Below are 21,293 nucleotides of genomic sequence, written 5' to 3'. Positions count from 1 at the left end.
AGTTGAAATATTTTTGAAAATTGCTGACAACATAACTCAAAGAGAAATTGACCGATCGACTTTAAATTGAAACTGAATATTCTTGAATATATTTACTACACAACGACCTACGATCTTTTTGATTGGTTGAAAATTGTCAATTTGGCTTTGAAAAAACGACCATTTTTTTTAACCCTAAAAACGAGACTTTCTTTAGAACTACGCCATTTTGTTAAATTTTCGATATTTTTCAAAAATCTTCTTGAAAAGAAATAACCTAAAAAGTAATTTGATTTCTCTCGATTTATAATTTTTCGTGGATGAAACTGGCCTCCCATAAATCACTGTCGACTATTCATTTTTTTGTCGGCTTTTCTGTATTCCCAAACGTTGCATATTTTCATTGTTATATGTTCACTAAGTTCATATCAACCATCAATTTCCATTATATATGTGAGAAGAGAAAAGCTTTTTGTGGAAATTAAACAAGCTCCGTGTGTTGTAATTTTGGAATTGCTATTAATACTAAAACCTGAAATAACCAAAACTGGAAGTATTGTTTGTAATCAAAAATCGAATGAGAACCGGACGATAAATATTGTTTTATATACATATATACAGTGTATATGATCGTTGGTTATCGGAACGTAATTTCCAATCCAAAAATGGGGTCATATCAGGAGAGACTCTAAAAGGTTTAACTAAATTATCACCAGTAAATTTATACCAAATTATATCAAAATAATATTACTGATAACACTGATATTTGAGTCTTTATAAAATTATTTTACATTGAAATAATATCTTTCATTAATCATTTTATCAATCAATCAATAAGTCAGTAACTTATTCAAGAAGTGCGCCTGCTACTTTAATCTGATACGTAGCATTTGTGCTTCCTTTCTGAAAATACAGCGATTTTCCCTTGATATATGGAATGAACCACTACCACAAATCGGATAATAACAATGTATAATTTACTGAAAGTATTCATTACACAAAATAAATGAATAGAATCAAAATGAAATTTAAATATAACAATTTGAAAAAAAAACACTTGCTAAGCTATTTACCATGTCATTTAATAAAATATGAAATAAGGATTTCTAGCTTCTCGAAGCCACTTGTGACTAAAATTTTGGAGTATACTATACATTATGAAACTGAGGATGGTATTGAATATGCACACACGTTTAAGAGCTTTTGTAAAAAAGAATATTTTAGAAGATAATATAGAATAACTCAAGCAGAGCTCGCTTTTTAATTCTAAACGTTGGAATCGTATTCTCAGAAAGTCAAGTTGCCCAACAAATTGACATTGACGTCTTTCTCATTATAATGGTTTTATTCTGTTTGTTTAGTGATTCCTAACAATCAAGTCCATATTGATTGTATAAGTGATGTAATCAAAATGTTGTATGCAGTTTGTTGTAGTTTCCTTTTCTCTTATATAAAAGAACAAGGAGAAGTAGTCTATTTGAAATACCTGAAAAGAATCATTACCCTTTACCCTTAAAATACAACTTCATGCCACGATCTCTATGGTCCGTGAATCAGGATCACGGCACGTATTTATAAAATTTTATTGGCATCGGTCTTCAATAAGTATTTCTTTATTCGCGTGGTGTGACCGTTATCCATCGTTGACTCCCATGTTAGCTATCTATGGTGTTGACTATTTCAATTTTTCTTTATCTCGTCACTATTATAGTATTTGTGCAGTAACGGTTTGAAACGAACGTGTTTTTTTCTCGTGCTGAAAACCATCTATGACGAAAAACAGGGGCAAAGTATCAATCCCAAACTTCCCGTTAAATTGAAAAAAAAAACCCAACTGAGTGCTATAAATTGTTGCAAGATACCCATGAGGACAATTCTTTATCTGGCGCGCGTGTTTTTGAGTGATGCAGGCGCTTTAGTGAGGGCAGAGAGAGCACTGAAGATGATCAGCACCCAGGTCGCCTGTGACTGTTTCAACTCCGAAAACAGTGACCAAAATCAACCAAATTGTGCGTGCAGATCGTCGAATGAGAATCCGGATGATTGCCCAGGTTGTAAACGCCGTTAAAGAAACGGTTAGAAAAGTTTTACAAGAGGAATTACACACGACAAAGATTTCCTTGAAAGGTTAGAAAAAGATCTGCTTTGAAAGAGACCCGATTTGAATCGATGGAAGCGGTAAAGCGAAAGAAGACTTCCAGCAATGCTTCGATCAATGGAAAAAACGTATGGAAAAGTGTGTGGCGAGGGATGGGAAAAATAGAGAAGGGGAGCATTCGAATGTAGAATAATTTTTGTAATAAAACTTTTTTTTCGTAACCCGTCTCGTTATTTAATAACCAGACCTCATTGCTGGCACGACAAGTTTTCTATTCCATTCAATATTTCTTCAAACTAGCTTCCCTAATTTCTTTTTATTATTATTTTCTTCTCTCGTCCATTTGAGACCGTATTTCGTCCATCATACAAATTGGTTTTCAATTAATGAGTATGAAAAATTTAAAATCAATCTGACGTTTAAAAGTTCAAAGTTTTACTTTATTCAAATTTTTGTTTTTGAAACAATTATCTTCTCTCCACATTCAAATATCTCTTGAAAACAGTGCTATTATTAATTATAACAATAAATAAATCTGCTTTTCTTCGACGAACTACAGCACTTGAACTTTTCATAAAGAATAATTTCCTAAATTTTCCGAAATTTCCGTATCAAATTTTATTCAACCTTTCAAGACTACTATAAAGTTTGACACTCCTGTGAAGCATCACAATTTATCTTTCCTTTTACTTATCAAGTAGACGCGTCGGTGTGCTAAAACAAGGCCTAAACTGACGTTACGGTTAATGCTTACGGCTTAATGTACGACCTACGCGTATCTTGCGCCTTGGGAGGTATTAATTTTAGTTTTATAAGAAGACACATTCCAAATAAATTGAAGACAGTTTCTGAATGGAATATTCCAGTGTAAAGAAAGGTAGCGTAAATTTGACTACTTGAATTGGGAAAATTATCGAATGGAGCCAGATCAGGTGAGAATGATGAATGAGGCAATAAATTGTATTGCAAATCAGTTAATTCTTTGCAACAATGAAGAACAGAAAAGGCATTTTTCTGATTAATTTCTTACCAAACTAGGAGATCAAACTAGCGCCTAGGATATTTGTCAAAAGCTATTGTTTTTTCCACGATAATTCCCGACCTCATACTGCGATAAGGACAAAAAAACTCCTGTAGGAATTTGGCTGGGAAGTGTTCGTTCATACTCAGTACAGCCCGGATCTCGCTCCTAGCGACTATCATCTCTTTTCATATCTTAAGTACCTCCTTGGTATTTAACAATTTTATGATGGTGACGATCTGAAAGAACTACTTACAAATCATTCTATGGGTTTCACTAGTTTCACACGTAGAAAATATACAGGTGAATTTCCAATCATTTCTATGGGAAGTGACTAAATATTACCGTTGATACTAATGGCTTGGAGGCAACAATTCTAAGTAATGGAGCAGCCTGATATACCAGGATGAATATCTTGACCTAAGCCGATGAAAATGGTTATATCAGAAATTGAAAGTTTTGCTAGAAAACAAAACAATTTCATATAATAAGTTCGAAGAATATCACATTGATATCAAAGCTAAGTGTTTTATCTTACAATGAATGAAATTCAAATAATAATGACGATATTTTTGATAAATACGTTTTCCAGAAAGTAATCAAATCCCAACTCTACTCCATAGTAGTTTAGTTCGTACATCAGCCTATACGGGTTTTATCAACTCACGGTGACATATAAGGATTGTTGCAACCTGCTAATTTGCACCGTTATTCTTGGAATGGTTATTGGAAGCGTTTATAGATATCTTCTGTGCAATCTCCTGCTATGCACGGTTCTGAATTTGCTATCTACCAAGTATTGAAAAAACCGTCCATGGAAACCTTCAGGTTTCCAAAAATTGTTCTCCTAGTTTAAAAATAGTGAGTAAATTTCTCATTTTGAGGGTAAAAGTGCTTCCTAGTGTTAGTATTTTTAATTTATTTGAAATAAATTTCGCTCACAAAGTACCAGTAAAAATACAATAAACCTTACACAGACCAGAAATCAAATATATTTCCCAAAACTATTTGACTTCAGATGTCAATCCTCAAAGAGCTGTTCTACGGGATATCTTTAAGTTAACAGGCTTATCTGCTAGTTGAAAGTGAAAGATAACCGTCTTACAAATTAACCAACAGATAAAAGTTACTGATATAGACTTATCTAACAAATTAATAATCGTAATTGATAAACTGGACTTGAGTGATGAAAAATTTTTGAATTATCGTTACAAATATACCATTGTGATAAGCCTAGACGTTTCTTTCAGTCAACATACCAAGAAAAAAAGAAATGACTTTGGTGAAAAAAAAAAACAACGGCGAAGATTTATTTTCCGGCGTTTTTTCAAGTGACGTTGAGAAATGGAACTGGGAATGTCACGAACACTATTTTCCAACTTCCGTTATGAACGGCCTACTATTATACCATAAAAGCAAATGTTTTGTAAATAATGTTCGCTAATGTTGATTTTTGAACGGATAAAAGAGAGCTACGGGAATAGGGAGATCAGAACGATATTTTCTCTTCCGTAGCCATTCGATTCGTGTAACTAATTTTGTATTAAGATTTTTATTATTATTGTGTAGTGAATCATACTACTACCATTTAGGTATACATAATTTTGATAAATGCTTAATATATTGGTAGGTAAGTAGCATTCAGAAGGTAATAGCATGTTTTGTTATAATGATTTCGCGTAATTTATTGGAGAAATAATAAATAACTAAAATATATTTTGATTTAGCCGTGATTATCAAATTACACGAACATAAATGAGCAGTGCCAACTATGATTTTTCTTGTAATTGAATTATAAAATAATATTTGAAAGAATTACGCCACTAATTGAGGTTTAAATAGCCCTATAAAGGTAATATTTATATGTATACCCGATCAAGATCTTTACTGAAATAATTGATAACTTATACTTGTATTCAAATCTGATTATTATATTAATAATGTGTTATTCAAAAGTCTTATATCACGACAGACATTACAAATATGATCTCACTAAAGTAGCAGTTACAGTTACAGATTGACATAGTAGAATCAGATGGTAACGGCTAAATGAACTTCTTGGTGTAGCCAAGAACTTCTTGGTGTAGCCAAAAGTATTACTGTTACGTCTATTAAAGATTAAAGCTAATGCAAACATATGCTTTCTGCTTCACTTGCCAAACAACTGCTACATTTAAATAAGCGCGAAATTAAACTGATGACTAGGCTCAAAGTGCCTGCAAAGGACATCGGCTTTTACGAATATCAAATGTGGCAAAACGGACTTATCAGATGGTCTATGTGCTCGTCCACTATCCTATCAAGAACTACGACCTATCCGGCCTGTCGTTGCCTGACTCAGCACGTGAGGGGTTATAATAGTTGAAATCGATTCACCATGAGTAATGGCTGGTTAATATTCCATTAATTTATTTTTTGATAGTACATCGTAGAGTTGCATTGAAGATTGAAATATTCAATTTCTATCGCTAAAATTGTATCGGTAGTCTTTTACTTGTAAAGATCTCCTTCTTCATTATTATATGTCAAGCTAGCGGAAACTGCTTTTCAATTTTATTTATTACCTCGTAGATAATAGGCAGAAAATTCCAAGATTTATTCTTTTCTTATATTCTGATATATTCAGTGAAAAATGTTTTTATTGCTATTGTGAAACGAAATTCTAACAATAGTAATCTTACGACTACATCATATTAATTATTATATGACAAATTATTTCATACAATCTTTAAAAAATTCATCATGATATTTATCAGCCGTTTTCATCCACTGATAGATATAGACCCTCCTCTAGTTCAATCCATTAACCTTTATCTTAGACAATGTTTATTCAGTTGCCAAAAAAATTGGCAACAGCATTTTATTTTGAATTCCTTGATCCATTCAATTCTATCTCTCTGGTCACTCTGTTTATGATCAAGGTTTCCAGAAACTTGATAAGTTTGGATCGTTTTTTTTGAGTCGGGAAAGTGTTGTTTCGCTAATAGATCGTTCATGATGTCTTTGATCCAGTTTGGTTTCAAGTTTACTAGTATCTTTATAGTGTCTGAAAGTATCCCATTTGGTCCTGGTGCTTTGCTATGCTAGATACTTCCAAGCTACGTTGGCTATCTTTTGGTCAGTAAACGGTTCGACGTTACTTTGTGTATTTTGATTTTATTGAAGACAGTTTTTTAATAATTTCCTTCTTTCGGTCAATAGTCGACTCGTAAGGAGCGAGTGCTTTCAGTTTTTTCGTCACTATTTTGAGGTATCACTCAAAATGTTATTTTTTATTTCCGCACTAGCTCTTTTGCCTCTCACTCGTGTCAGCTTCCTACTTGCGCTTGATGCAGTCGGTCCTTTTTAAAAAAGGCGAAAAAACAGTTGAAATGAGAAATATAATAGAAAACACTAACAATAGACAAGGAACTCGAAACAAATCAAAAAGTATTTATAGATAATCAAAAGAGTGGCCCAAAAAATTATGAAAATACACAATTTCTTAAATAAAAACGCTACAAAGGGAGCATGGAGATAAAAAATTCACAGTTAACTCCAATTGACTGTATCATCCTGTAACAGCCAATCATTAGCCGATGTCAATGGAAATAGATATTTTTCAGTAATAATTACCATTGGTCCCTATTTGTGGAAATGATTTTTATAACGTTACGTCTGGTTGCTTTGTTCATTTCTTTGGAGTTATGATTGGCTCTAATTTTTAATGATCCCATTTGGAATTGCGGCACCCATTTCATACGTAGTTTCACCACTTTCATATTTACTGTTCGTAATTCACTTTGTATTTGGCTCATATGGATCGTAGATATTCCTTTTCAAACATATCTACACTCACGATATTATTCAATCCACCCTAGCTGTATTCGACGATTCATCTCTCAACAACGAAACGTATTTTTAATTAGATATTATTCAATTCTCCTTTAATTTGATATTTTGATGATATGAAACATCATGTTCGCCAAATGTAATTGAAATTTTGCTTAACGAATAAAACAATGGACTTTCGATGGAAATTATAAATCAATAGTTTGCTTGGAGTGTTTAAATGGGAAACTTTTTAGGCAAACTTGTGTAAATGGAAGCTTTCATTGTCGTTGGAAATAATAATTGGTGATATTACATGAGCTTTTCAAAAGTGATCTATTTTCGCAGTCAATGGTCGACAGCATAAGTTTAATTGGCAATTAATGTAGTTTTTGATCGATTTTCTAAGTATAACAATTCATTTAATCTGTCAATTGTCCATAGCAGATTTTGAATTCTAATACTAATTTCCAAAAATAACAATGCGACACACAATAATGAAATAATTATAGAATTTAGTATGCATTGACCTAGTTATGATGTTATTGTTGTGTTTCGACAGTTTAGGCTTAGATTTAGGATTATCTGTTTTTAAATGTAATCGAAAAAATCTAGCTGGTGAGTTGTACTCAAATTTGCTTCAAGAAAGATGATGGAACTCGAACACATTCAGAAAAACAGTGGCTGGGAAATCAAGTAGTGAGGTTTTTTCCCGGTCGCTTCACCGATAGGATTATTAGTGAAAATATTAATATATACAGTTATAATTATGTAATGCACAAAATTCATAGAACGTACAACGTTCATTTTTGGAAAAATGCGTCACAAAAAATAACTGAGAGATTTAATAGAAAATATAATAAATTTTATTTCGAATTTATGGAAAAACACGCTTTCATAGTTATATTATAAAGTAAAAAATAATGAAAAATAGTATAGGAAAGCTTAAAAACACGCTTTAACAATATTTAAACTAAAAAAGAAAGAATTATTATTGGCACAGGAATAAAATTACTGATGAAAAAATAAATGTTACTATTACTGCTTATATTTCAGTCAAATACATAATAGATCCACCAAGAAATATCGATCACAGCTAAAATATTATCACAGATATTTTCATTTTGTAAACCCAAAATCGTCTCATAGATCAGCAATAATTGACAAAGCTGTACTTAATACAACAAGCCAAAATAATTTCAGTAAAATTAAGTTTTATTTGGAACTATAAAATTAGAGTTTAAGTTACATAGCACTTTCTGATGAAAGTTACTCTTAGAGCTGAAAATGTTATCCTTCATTTATAATACATATAATACAATAAAATTATTCTAAATCACTAGCATGATATTTATCTTCCTCAAAATCACTGTTGTTTAAATCAATTACAAGTCTATTTGAAACTGGTACATGTTGCATATATTGGTGCTCAATTATCTTTATTTGATTTATGCCATTTCTCAAAATCTCGGAAGAATTTTTGGGTGAACTTCGATCGGAATTAAAACACAAGGTAAAAAGGTAATTTAAAACAGTGTAACCATTTTTCTTGGCCATTATATTCTTGAGCAATTATTTTTAATCCTTAAACCTCTATGAGTTGCTTCTTTGTACAATGCTCTTCGAAATATAAATCTTATTCAAGAAGAGTAGGTAGTTGGAATGATACAAGGCGTTATCTAATACAATTACCCTATTTAGATACAGTACTGGTACCAGTTTTTCTTTGAACCAAGACACAAAAAGAGTCCCTTCAAAATCCCGGTGCCTCCCACCGTAATGAAATATGTTTAGCTCCGGATTAGGGTGCATTCGTTTTAAATTTCCACTTATTTCAGGATTTTTCAGGATTCACGAATAGGAAGGCGGCTATTAAACCATGTTTCATCCAAATAATAGATTTGTCTTCTTTCATTATCATACTTCCGAACCATTTCTCCACTTTATCATGTGACTAATTTCCATTACTTTTTGCCTTTTGCCTAATGTTATATGTGATGTTATATTTTTTTTATCTTCCCAATGTTCGTACCAAACATATGTCAAGGATATGCCTTTTCAGACCTAGAAGAATACTTTAAAAAATTGGCATTATATTTGATCCGAACATACTGTAAATTCTTTCGCATATTGGAATTAACTTATCAGGTTCAATTTTTTTGAAATTTTCGTCTCTTTGTCACACTTACTATTATGTAGAATGCAGTCTGAGAAGTATTAGTATTTGAATCTGAAGATCGACTTTTTGATATTTAATCTTGAAGCCACGGTTGCCACTTACTTTATTGTTCACAAAATTTTTATTTAAGAATGATTTGGCCTTGAATATACTGCACACTTGCAAAGCTCATAACTAACTACTGACTGTATATTGTATGTATAATATCCTTATTATTTTTTTTAGTATTATTTTATTGAGTATTAAGGAATTCCAAGGGATAATTTTTTGTGTAATATTCATGTTTATCTATACTTTTAAATAATTCACTGATTCTACAAATTGAATATTGTAATGCAGACCTGGATAAGATGTTTACTTACTATTCAGTTCGCAGTGGAGCGTCTCTTTTTTGTGACGATTAGATAAGATATAATTTATTATAGTGCAAAGTCTATTGACAAATAATATTTGTTGGTTAAATTCAATTATAGTATTTTTTAACAAAATTATAATACTCGTTTCTGTTAATTTACAAAGCACAAGTTTCTCTACGTCACGGAATTCAATTACGTTTACGGGCAACCAACTAGGGTAAACAAATTTTAACGTGTGTAAATTATTCAGAGATGTGATAGTCGCTAATTAAGATTTAATTATACAGCCTTAAAGGAGCAGCAATTTTAGGAGAAAACATTCTTAAACCTTCACTTGAAATCGATATAGAAATGTTGATTTGAATTAAAAATTTAGAGTACTAAACGTGAACCGTATCTTTCACGGATTAGTGGAACTGATTTATTTAGTTAGACAGTCTTTATTGAGAAACAAATCACCTCTTAATCTGAACTATACTCCCGATTATATTTATTCTAATTATCTCATTATTCTCCTTATCCGTGAAATCCTTTTTGTCCGATCTTTTCTACAAGCTGAAACATACCGCAAATTGATTGAACTTTTAGGGATTTAGATCTGGCATAAAAGGATCGTCATTCGAAAGGTCTATTTGGTTTTGTATGGACCGTTAAATCGTCGTTGAAGAATCCATGATATAATCGCAGATTTGTACATTTTACAAAACAGAGCATTGAAAGACCTGATCGAAAAATGCTAAATAATCTATATAGAAAAATTCATTTACTCATAGAATGAATTTACAACTACAAATATTTGATTTTCGATTTTCCCACAGGGTAAACCAGGTAAACGTGTCCCAGTCGCGAAAACAAACCTGATTCTTTTGTAAAGGTGTCACAAAATTAGCACAAGATTCAAATTTATCGCTATATACGCAGTAAAGTATTGACAATTCTACAAAAAATACGACAGCTGGCAGTTTAGTGTTAGAAAAAATGGAGCGTTACATGATAGAACAACGTGTCTCCATTATTCAACAATATTCCGAAAATAGTGGAAGATTGACGGCCGCATTTCGAAAATTTCATACAAAATATGGTCGGAATAGGTTTTAACTTTAAAGAGATATATTTAAAAATTCCAGGAGACCGGATCCGTTGGAGATGCCAAACACACTGGTCTCCAAAAAACAAGTCGTCCAAATGTCAATATCAAAGCAGTACGTGAGTCTCTGTCTCAATTAACATAATAACTGTAACTTAATTACAATGCGCATCGAAGAGAGTTCACTGCGAAGACCTTAATAATACGTTTTTTACGCAGCACAGCTTGAAGTATGTTTTTTTAGGCGCTAGTGCGTAAATTAAAGTTTGGCGCACTCTAGTGTGTGTCTAAAGTACGTACTTTACGCATGGTAGTAGATAAAATATATGATTAATTAAAAGAGATGTAGAATTAAAATCAGTTATTGATGCGAATAGAGAAAAATTTATAGAAAGACTAATTCTGTGCCAAATTCTAGGGTGGTTACAAATGAATAAGAAGAGTAAATATGAATCAGTTAAAAAACAAAAATATATTTTCAACTTTTTATATTAATCTGTGCGTATTTGTTCGGATAAATCATGAACTGATGAGACACACAACACACTGTAAAATCCGGATGTACTTGAACCCAAAACTCGAATAATGTTATTTGCATATCAATTTTGGTTACGAGACGTTTGACGCTTCTTTAACGTGAAGATTTTGCACGAAAAGGCTGTAAAAATAAAATTCTCTTTTTCTTGCTACTTCGGTATATAGAATTTTCCATTCCATTTCCATTCACCTGAATTCCTATCCTAATAAATTTGTACAAAGGCGTATTCTTCGATTCAGTACGTAATTTAGCTTTATCGATGCGGGTAATGAATCTTAATCCAAGATTTGCATTCTTTATTTCATTTATTTAAATTTTTGTTGCGTCTACGATTTTTTTTGTATTACGATTAGATTATAAAAAACTTCTAGATTTTGACTTCAAATCACTCAATTATTCAATTTAATTGGACTAATTATTCAACTTGGTTATTCATGAGTGTTCTTTGCACATTAATTATGGTGGTCGTTAATAATTAAATTATTTACGACGTTCCTTAAAAAGTTTCTTTTTGATGAAAAAACACTGGAAAAAAAATTCTGAAAATTCTAGACGTTTTTCTTTGATTGCTTCATCCAGATTAATTATTTGCTGACAGTAAACACCATGTTGATTCCTTAAAAGCTGCTCAAAAAGCACAACTTCTTTGTAATCTCACCAAACAGACAGCAAGAGCTTTTTTTGTTGTTTCTCAGCTTATGATGTGGTTTGTGCAGGTTCATCGTGTTTACTCTATACAGGACCCATTTTTCATCACCAGTGATGATTCTTTACATGAAAGGATCGGTGTCATTTCGTTTAAGGTGCATATCGCGATTGTTGATTCTTTATGTTGAATGAATGAATTTCTTTGTTGTATGCGATACATGTAGCCTCTTCACAACCTCTCGAACAGTTATATGACAATCCTCTTCAATTATAACTTTGATTTGCTCATCATCAACTTCATTAGGCTGATGAGAACGTTGTACATCTTTAAGGAAAAAATCTTCAGAACGGAATTTTTTATAACAATTCTGATAAGCAATCAGTACCATAAACTCTTTATATCTTAGTGAGCCGCAGCAGCTTTCTTTCCTTTACGGAAATGTAAACTTTAAATAGCTTTAAGGCGGGTTCACACGGAGTCGTAAGCTGGGCGAGAATACTCCTCTTTTACAGTTCTGTACAGTCTCTGAAGACGATAACAGTGTAATTGAGTGTTGGTGTAGTGGTGGTGTAAACAGTGTTTTCAGAACAGTTACACTGATAAAATATCCAAAGTTACACAAGTTGTGCACACGACAAAGTAAAAGTAGGTACTTTGTTTTGACTTACTGCTATTTAGGTATGATGTAATGGTAAACATCAATTTGATGGAATCGATTATACATACAACTTCCATTAGCTACAATCCCGTTATTGTTCCCATTACCATCAAGTTGTTATTAACAATTAACCTCACCGCTATAAACCTTGTCTCTCTGGTGTATACCTTGTGGGCAATCTTTTCTAATAACTCCAGCTACCGCGCTATTAAACGTCAACAGGAAATTTTTATTTAGTTTCTCAAGAATGCCGTGGGTTGTGCATCGGACGTAAATCTATTATATTTTTATAAAACGGGAGAGACCATCTGAAAGTTGACCTGATTATTCAGTGAGCAGCTAACAGGTTTTTTTTTGCAATAAATTCAGTCGAAATGGCAGCGCTGTATTATAAAACTCTTTACGGTTGATTAAGCGACTATTTGGTACCCGAGTCTAACATTTACGGAATGGTTTATGCGAGGACTATTAATTTTTACGATGTATGCGATTTATTTTATTTCTAGTTAATAGATAAATCAAACAATAGTATATACCATTTTAGATCTGGCAGAATATGTCACCCGTGTTGTACCCAATAAGCGAAGGAAATGTATGAATTTTGCATATTGACGATGTTGTTTGTATTCGAAGGATCGATCCATTCAAATCTGTAATTTGATAGATACAAAGAAAGACCCTGGCAACTCAAATTTTAAACTTTTTGAACACATTTATTTTTTGATAGCGTTCCTTATAATAATTGTGATGCAATTTACATAGGGCAAACATCTCGATATTTCTTTATAAGGGGTTTTCCAATAAGAGGTGTTATTTTGATATTCAAAGAAAAATGCCATTTTTTGAGACAAATGATCGGATGTTTATTTCATTATAAAGAGGAAGGTATGCCGTTAATAATGGAACACAACATCAGCCAAATGGCCGCCACGACTGCGCTTACAGGAACATATCCTTTTCATGAAATTTTCCGTAACCAAATTGCAGAGCGGCTCCTCTATGTCCTCGATAGCCTCACGAATTCCATCTTTGAAGTCTTGAATTGATGCTGGACTGTTGGCGTAGATCTTATCTTTCACGTGGCCCCAAAGGAAAATGTCGCAAGGTGTTAAATCACAAGATCTCGGTGGCCAATTGAGATAACACGGTCCGGAAATTTTTCGCGTAAATGATCGAGATAGTTTCGTTGCTTGTGTGGCACGTAGCGCCACAGTCTTGTTGAAAGTAAATTGTTGTCCAAATCAATACCATCCAATTCCGGCCATAAAAAATCATTAATCATCTCTCGATAGCGCAATCCATTCACCGTAACTGTTGCTCCAGCCTCATTTTCGAAAAAGTAAGGTCCAATGACACCGCCAGACCATAAACCACACCAAACAGTCACGCGTTGAGGTTGGAGAGGATTTTCAACAATCACTCTTGGGTTTTCCGAGCCCCAGATTCGACAATTTTGTATATTGACGTAACCACCAAGGTGGAAATCATTTTCATGCATTTCAAGGACCCAATCAGCAAAGACACGACGTTGTTGATGATCGGCCGGCTTGAGTTCTTGTGTTTAACTGAACTTTATAGGCCTTAAGACCCAAGTCTTTATGCAAAATACGGTGTAATGACGTTTGTGGAATGGCTAATTCCAAAGAACGACGAGGAATGGACAAACCTGGGATTTCTTCAACACTTTGGACTACAGCAACAATATTCTCAGTTGTTCTTGAGCGACGTGCACGGGTTTTATTCTTCACATCACTTACTTGTCTTAACAGCTCAAATTTTTCCACCAATTTCTGTATTGCGGTCCGAGAAGGTGCTTCACGTCGACCCAAAAATGTTTTAATTTTACGAACCGTCGCTGCCAAACTTTCACCATTTTTATAGTGAATTTTAATAATTTCAATGCGTTGTTGAAGCGCGTATCGTTCCATTTTCATTAATGGCGTAGTTTCTACTTGTCAATTGTCAAAATATGACAGCTTCAAAAGTGACATTTACCGAAATAGCGGGCTGTTCAAAATAACACCTCTTATTGGAAAACCCAAATAGAATGGAAATTCATCAATAAAAATCAACCGAATCAAGTAATTACAACAAGCATTTTTTAAAGTCAGTTTTACACTATTAGAACAATTTCGTAGATATCGACACAAATGAGAATCTTGGAAGCTGTGGAAAGTTACTAATTGATAAATTCTGGCGGTTTTTTATCATTTTTTTAGTTTTATCAGTGTGGTTAATCGAATTAATCGTTTCCAGCAGCCCATGATAAACGATTCCCTTTCATTCCTATTAAACACTAAACATCAATTTCTTTCTTCAGTCTTTTCAACTAGGATCTCCTTCGCACATTGTCATTGTACGTGATCTAACTTCTTATGGCCCGTAATCATGAGTTTCGAAAATGTACACTGAATGTACATAAACTTTTTCACCTTTATTTACGTGAAACCAATGTATCGAGCTACTTTTTGTTAACATTTTTTAATGGTCGACGTTTAGATCGGGAGATGGAATTGTATAAACTTTCATCGACTGGCCGACAATGTGAAGATTCATCTTGACATCAAATTTCTCAAAAAGTTGTGAATACCAATTCTAGCACTGACGTTCACTTTAGTACTTACCACTTCTGAACACACAGTTCACATTACCACTGCACCGATACTCACAATTACATTCTGTCTTTAAAGACGATAACTTGATTATCGAAACACGCGTCAAACAATGTAATTGTAAGTGCTGGTGTAGTGGTAGTGTAAACAGTGTGTTCAGTATGAATATCATGAACGATGCCAGAAATTTCAACTTCGATAGAAATACTTGCTAATGAAACATGTTGAGAAATGATTCTAGAAAGAAACTACTATTTGTGAGTGCCGAAGAAAACTTAATAAATGTTTTACACTGAACGGGAGCTGGTATGGAAAAGTGCAATTACAAGAGGGAATACCACTATAAGGAAGTATCTGAAATAGAATTTTTTTAGCGGATGTGACTACTTAGGAGAGTTCCTTCAGCATCCTGTGAGATGTAAGAAATACCTGGAACTCAGCAAAAATATGCTACGCCTTATCGTTGGCTTTCTTATAGGGTATTGCTGTCTTAGGAAGTACCACATGATACGGAATCCAACAAAAATTAAGGAAAATAAAATAAAGCTCAAGATCATCTAGTTGCCTTGTCTTAATGCATTGAATTCCATTATGAATGTAGGAGAGATAATTAGGGATCTGGAGCTGAACAGTGAGTTTTAAATGTGTTCAGGCAGAACAGCTCTGGTAGGGCGACCCAGTCCTTGGTGTCGTAAAACAAAATTACCACATGTGAAATTATTAAAATGTTCCATCTCAGTTGGTCTTTTGAATCAAATAGAAGCTGAAAAAAGAGCACAGCTAGTGTTAAAGCATTGCTAGAGCTGAAAATGCTTAATATTTCAATTCCCATAATCATGGAACCAAACATGTTTCAATCTATATTCAGTTAATATAAGTTATATACTTACACATCATGATTTGTATCTACACACTAGAATAAGCAATACAATTTTAATACTAATCATAATTCCTTTGGAAGAATCCTAATGACTGCGCCATCTATATTTCACATCTTTTTACATACACTTTTTTCTAATTACCAATAAAAATCATTCACATATGACAAATGCTGACATTTAACCGACACAAAATTTTCGTGTTGGGGTAGTTGTAGTATGAACAGGTTCAGTATATATATATATATATATATATATATATATATATATATATATTTGTTTTGTTTTTTTTTAGAGAATTAGGAATCTGCTACCAGACATTCAAGCTTGGCACATGGCGGTCTTATTTGCTCGAATAGTGCCGGGTTGGTGCTGCCTCCAGCATTCACCGACCGACTAAACCCTTCCCTCTTTCCTGCCTGCTGGCATCGCGATGGAACCACCTAAAGGTATTACTTCGTCGTGATGCCCTGCCTCTTATCCTTTTTTTGTCTAATAGTTTCTAATTGCTCCTGTTCTTTCGTCTCTTTCCTTTTGTGTTATAATGTTCGACGCCATAGTAGATATCACGTTCCACATTGTAGGAGACTGTAGCATGGTTTGGACTATGTTTTCTGGGGTTATGATGGTATTTGCTTCTGTTTCAGCTCGTCTTCTTTCATTTTGCCACCTAGGGCACGCAAAAAAGGTATGATAAACATCGTCCCGTTCATTGCCACAATACTGGCAAAGTGGCGAGTCTTTTATTTTGCATCTGCAGAAGTATGCTGCAAAGCATCCATGTCCACTTAATAGCTGGGACAAATTACCAACGAATCCAGGAATTCCAACTTACCACTTCGTGGCCTTCTTTCAAAGCTTCGTATTTTTTTGAACAATGACATTATTTTGTATTCTAGACTTAAAAATTTATCATTTTATTTATTAGTTTCAAAGTAGCCGTAAGCAATTGCTACATATATTTGAAAAGTTAAAATTTGAAAAAATTAGGGATTGAATGATTGTTTGGTATTTTTGGTCCATTTTTTCTAATAATATGTAAGAGCTTGATAATAACAATATATTTCCAAATGTTCACTTTATTTCACCACTGACAGTTTCTCAAATGAAATGTAATCTATCAATATTTTCATTACAGCAGTTTGTACTAAGAGAACATAAATATCCTTTTTTTGTTATTTGTTCGACGGATACTAAACTGTTTGTCCTGCCGCCGACGCATTTAAATCAATGACCTAATTTTTGGTAGATATTGGAGTTGTGTTTTGGCAGTGCGGTTCCGATTTGAAAGGAGGGATTTCGGAGATGTATTTTTACCCAATATTGAATTTGAAATTTAGTGATTTCCATTCAATCATGTCGAACTATGATTATTTCATTTAAATGGGAAATATTTTCCACAATCAGTCACTTCTCGGTCAAAATACAAATAAATTAAAAGAATTTTTTTTTACGACAAAATAGTCGATTGATATGGAAAATTTAGTCGGTATCCATTTTATTGGACTCGACAGCTGATACAATCGAATATACATTAAAAAATATATATTAAAAATGTGACCACGTCTATGACACTTGGACATCAATTGAATTTACTGATGAGCCGTCGTCGATAATGCAACTAAAATTGAACCGTCAATCAATTTAGTTATGAACTGGTCCCCATATTGGTTGAGCTTTTGAGATAAAAACAGTCGATATACAAGTAGCTCTTTTGTCAATACATTTAACATAATTTTCTTAAATGAAACACATTATTATGTTACATTAATTAGTATTAAAATTTCTTCTCTCTTCGATGGTTGTAAATTTGATGAAAAATAAAATAGGTTATATTTTGAAGAGGAAATTATATTTATCCTTATATTCTGTTGATATCAGCTTCATATTCTTCTTATACTTGTTGTATTCTAAGGCCCATTCAGGCGTTGAATTCCCACTCAATCTCCATGCCTCCCATTCTCTTCAGAATTTCTCCTTTACTTCATCTCATTTTATCTAGTCTTGTCACTCAATGGTTTGTTGCTCGCTCCTTATATGCCGTTTCTTTTTTAATTTAATTGATTATTTTGTCCTTTTATTTCCATTATGTCTTAATTTATGTCCCTCTTTGGTTTTTTCACAAATTTTTCATTTAAATATCATTAATTTTATGTTTTTTATAATTTATCTTTATTACATCTGTTATAGTAGAGACTGTTGTTACAATTTTATTGTATCCTAAGATCGTTTTATTCATAGAACAATGATATCTTGTTGATTTATTGGTTCTATTTGTTAATTTCGCATCAATTTTGTTCTGTTATTATTCCTTGGTATTCACATGCACTCCTAGATCGTTATCTCAATCTTGCTTCTAAAATTCTGTTATATACTAAATTATCACAAATTGCTTGTTTTCTTGTTGTCTTGGTAGTATGATATTTTTTACCACACTGCTTCGAAATCTTCCTTATTTTCAGAGATTTTTAGCATATTTCCAAAATCTATAATACTTACATTTTTCACGCATCCACTTTTTCATTTATAATGTTATTTAATTCTCTCCGCTTGTTTTCACATTATTGATCCATTTATTCGATTGTTTACATCATTTTTGTTTATTTGTTTTATCTCATTCTGTTTTATATTTTAGTGTATAACTATCATACTTTCATAATTCTTCTATTTATACCTGGTTGTATTTGTCTTTTATTCCTTTCATTACCTTTAATCTTTTTATTCTTTCACGAAGAAGAAAGTGTTGTTTCATCAAGACAATGCACCAGCTCACACATCCGTTATTGTAATGACCAAAATTAATGAATTAAAGTTTTAGTTGCTACCTCATGCACTCTTATCACCAGATTTAACCTCCTCGGATTGTTTTCTGTTTTCGGAATTGAAAAAATGGCTCGGTGGTCAAAATTATTCAACGATGAAGAGGTGGTAACGGCAGTTAATGACTATTTTGAAGAGCTTGACGATTCTTATTATAAAAAAGGTAATGAACTTTTTAAGTGTTTTCTCTGTTGGGCCAGATACTAATGGGACCATTCTTTATCAGTTGTCGTACTATATTGATCCAAGAATGTGCTATTTCGATATACTTTTTATATGTTATTCTAACTTCAATTGTTTTATATGACCGTTTTCATTTGAGAGTGACAAATTTATTTTTTTCTTCTAGTTTCTTCGTCTCTTACTTTATAGCTTGTTATATTACTGGATTGGTTCGTTTCTTTATTCTTTATTATTTTGAAGTTATAAGTTATAATCTCCTCTCTTTGCGTTCTGTTTCTCCACCTTAAATGTATATATTTTCCTATTGATTATGCTTTTGTATTAACTGTTATTGGATTCCTTTCATACGATTTTATCATTGTTATTCCTATTAATTGTATTTTCTGCGTGTTTTCTCAAGCATCCAGTTCTAGTATCGTGTTACTCTAGCATTTCATCACCTCATAATGATGTGTTCAGTAAAATCAACATTTGGAATCATGAGTATTATGAATTATAACGCAAACTTCGAAAATAAACAGTTACGCTGAAATAAAAAGTGTAGGTCCTCATGACAAAAGTGGTAAGGACAAAAAATGATGCGAAGTTCATGATAAATAATAAGGAATCTTTCGAACAACAACAAATTGTTAATACATAATAAATAGTATTTGAATACCATCATTGATGATAATTATAACAAAGGCAACAGAAAATTGAACAATTCGATGGAAGAATCAGACAAAAATAATGACAATAGAAATAAAACTGATAAGAAATACATTAGAAACGTGAGTCAAGAAGAATCAATTAAAGGAAACATAAACAAGAAACCTCTGAATCGCTATGGGCATATTGAAGGATGAAAAAACAATGATGGGGGCAGGAAATATCTTTGAGAAGGAAAACAAAAATGAAAAGGATTTATCAAATGGAAGAAATGAAGCTAAATTTAGCGAAATGGACAACGTTGTTAGGTAGAAGAAAAAATAAGTACAAAAGTTGCCCATACTACATTCCATATTTTAAAAGATTGAAGAAAATAATCAAAATAAGAAGTCAATCCGAAAACTTTCTCTATTCTGTCTAGAAATAGGACTTGAAACCGAATGAAAATTTTAAGGATGATTATTTAATGTCATTGCTTGTGTAAATCTATAGTTTTTCTTTTTAAAATAGCTTCTATACTATGAAAACAATAGAATCAATAAAACTTACATAAAATACTATCAGAAAAATTATGATTACTGTTGTAATTCCTTCATTCACTTTATATATCAATTTCTCGAAGTCCTCAATTTAGAATTCCATGCTGAACTAACCTAACCTAACATTTAATAATTAACAAACAAATTTTCTAACTTTTTTCCCGCGAAACGCTCAAACGAAGCGACGGTTTCTATCGGCGACAACTAGACGCGACATGGCAGTGAAAATTCGAACACTCGACCGGGAATATGCCATACGTTTCCCGGAAAACTACGATTCTCGACTGCGGACCAAGATCTGAGGTCATAGAAGGCTTTACCAGCATTCTCTGCAAACGAACAGCTGCAAATCAATAGACGATAACGCGCAGAAGCTAAACTTTGTACCCTTGCGCTTTTTTCTTAGTTTTAGGATCGGATAGTTACTATTGAGAATTTAAATTGATGCAAATTTGATTGGAGGTAGAAGTGCATGGAAAGAATTTCTCAAGGTGAGAAAACACCTGAACGATGATTTGAAACACTGTTGAAATACTTGATGAAATGTCTTTACGATGCTATATAAATAAATAAATTATAATTAGAATGTTAACGATTTTGAATTTTTATCTGTCAGCAACAAATTGTTTCAATATAAGCAACGATATCAATTGAATTAGAATACGAACGATTCAGAGATCTTAAAGTGTCCAGCACATCCTGTTTCATCAAAGCTCGAAATTTATTGAGAGAATTCGTTTTCAATTTCTAGAACATCATTTATATCATTATCAATTCCTAAAAAAGCAGGTTGTGGAATAGGAACCACCAAATAAATAATACAGGCTTGATAGAAGATATTTGCCATCCAAGTTTTAGTTTTGTTTTAGTTGTACTGAGTTGTACTAAGTTTCAATTAAAAGTAAACTGAATGGAATACATAAAAACTCTTCTTATAAAAATCTAAAATGATGATGATCAAATATTTTTTCAGTAATGCCAGAGTGTTCTTAAAGAGAACAAATTCGGAGTTCAACTGATCTACAATAACAACCAACTATAAGATAGGGATGTTGTATACAGAGTTCTACGGATCAACATATACGGAATAGCGCGAAATATAAATACAAGGGATGTAATAGAAGTGGTTATATGAGAATTTAAGTCGGGGTTAGATGAAAGATCTGTACTCTGTCCATTCGTTTATTATCTTTTTGATAGCTATCTCAGAATATAATTTTTGATTTCAACTTATCAAA

General features: G+C 32.6%; 1 protein-coding gene across 1 annotated transcript in view; it reads right to left on the bottom strand.

The window, feature by feature from the left end:
- Positions 1–20,341, bottom strand: part of LOC130450988 (uncharacterized) — a 118,142-nt gene extending 97,801 nt beyond the window's left edge. Inside the window, exon 1 of the mRNA XM_056789765.1 lies at positions 20,066–20,341. The gene's annotated coding sequence lies outside the window, so the exon portion shown is untranslated. The remainder of the gene's footprint in view (positions 1–20,065) is intronic.
- Between the last annotated feature and the right edge of the window lie 952 nt (positions 20,342–21,293).

The sequence above is a fragment of the Diorhabda sublineata genome, chromosome 1 (assembly GCF_026230105.1).
Source record: "Diorhabda sublineata isolate icDioSubl1.1 chromosome 1, icDioSubl1.1, whole genome shotgun sequence".
Lineage (NCBI taxonomy): Eukaryota > Metazoa > Arthropoda > Insecta > Coleoptera > Chrysomelidae > Diorhabda > Diorhabda sublineata.
Note: the sequence above shows the minus strand (reverse complement) of the source record. Positions and strands in the feature narration are given on the sequence as shown.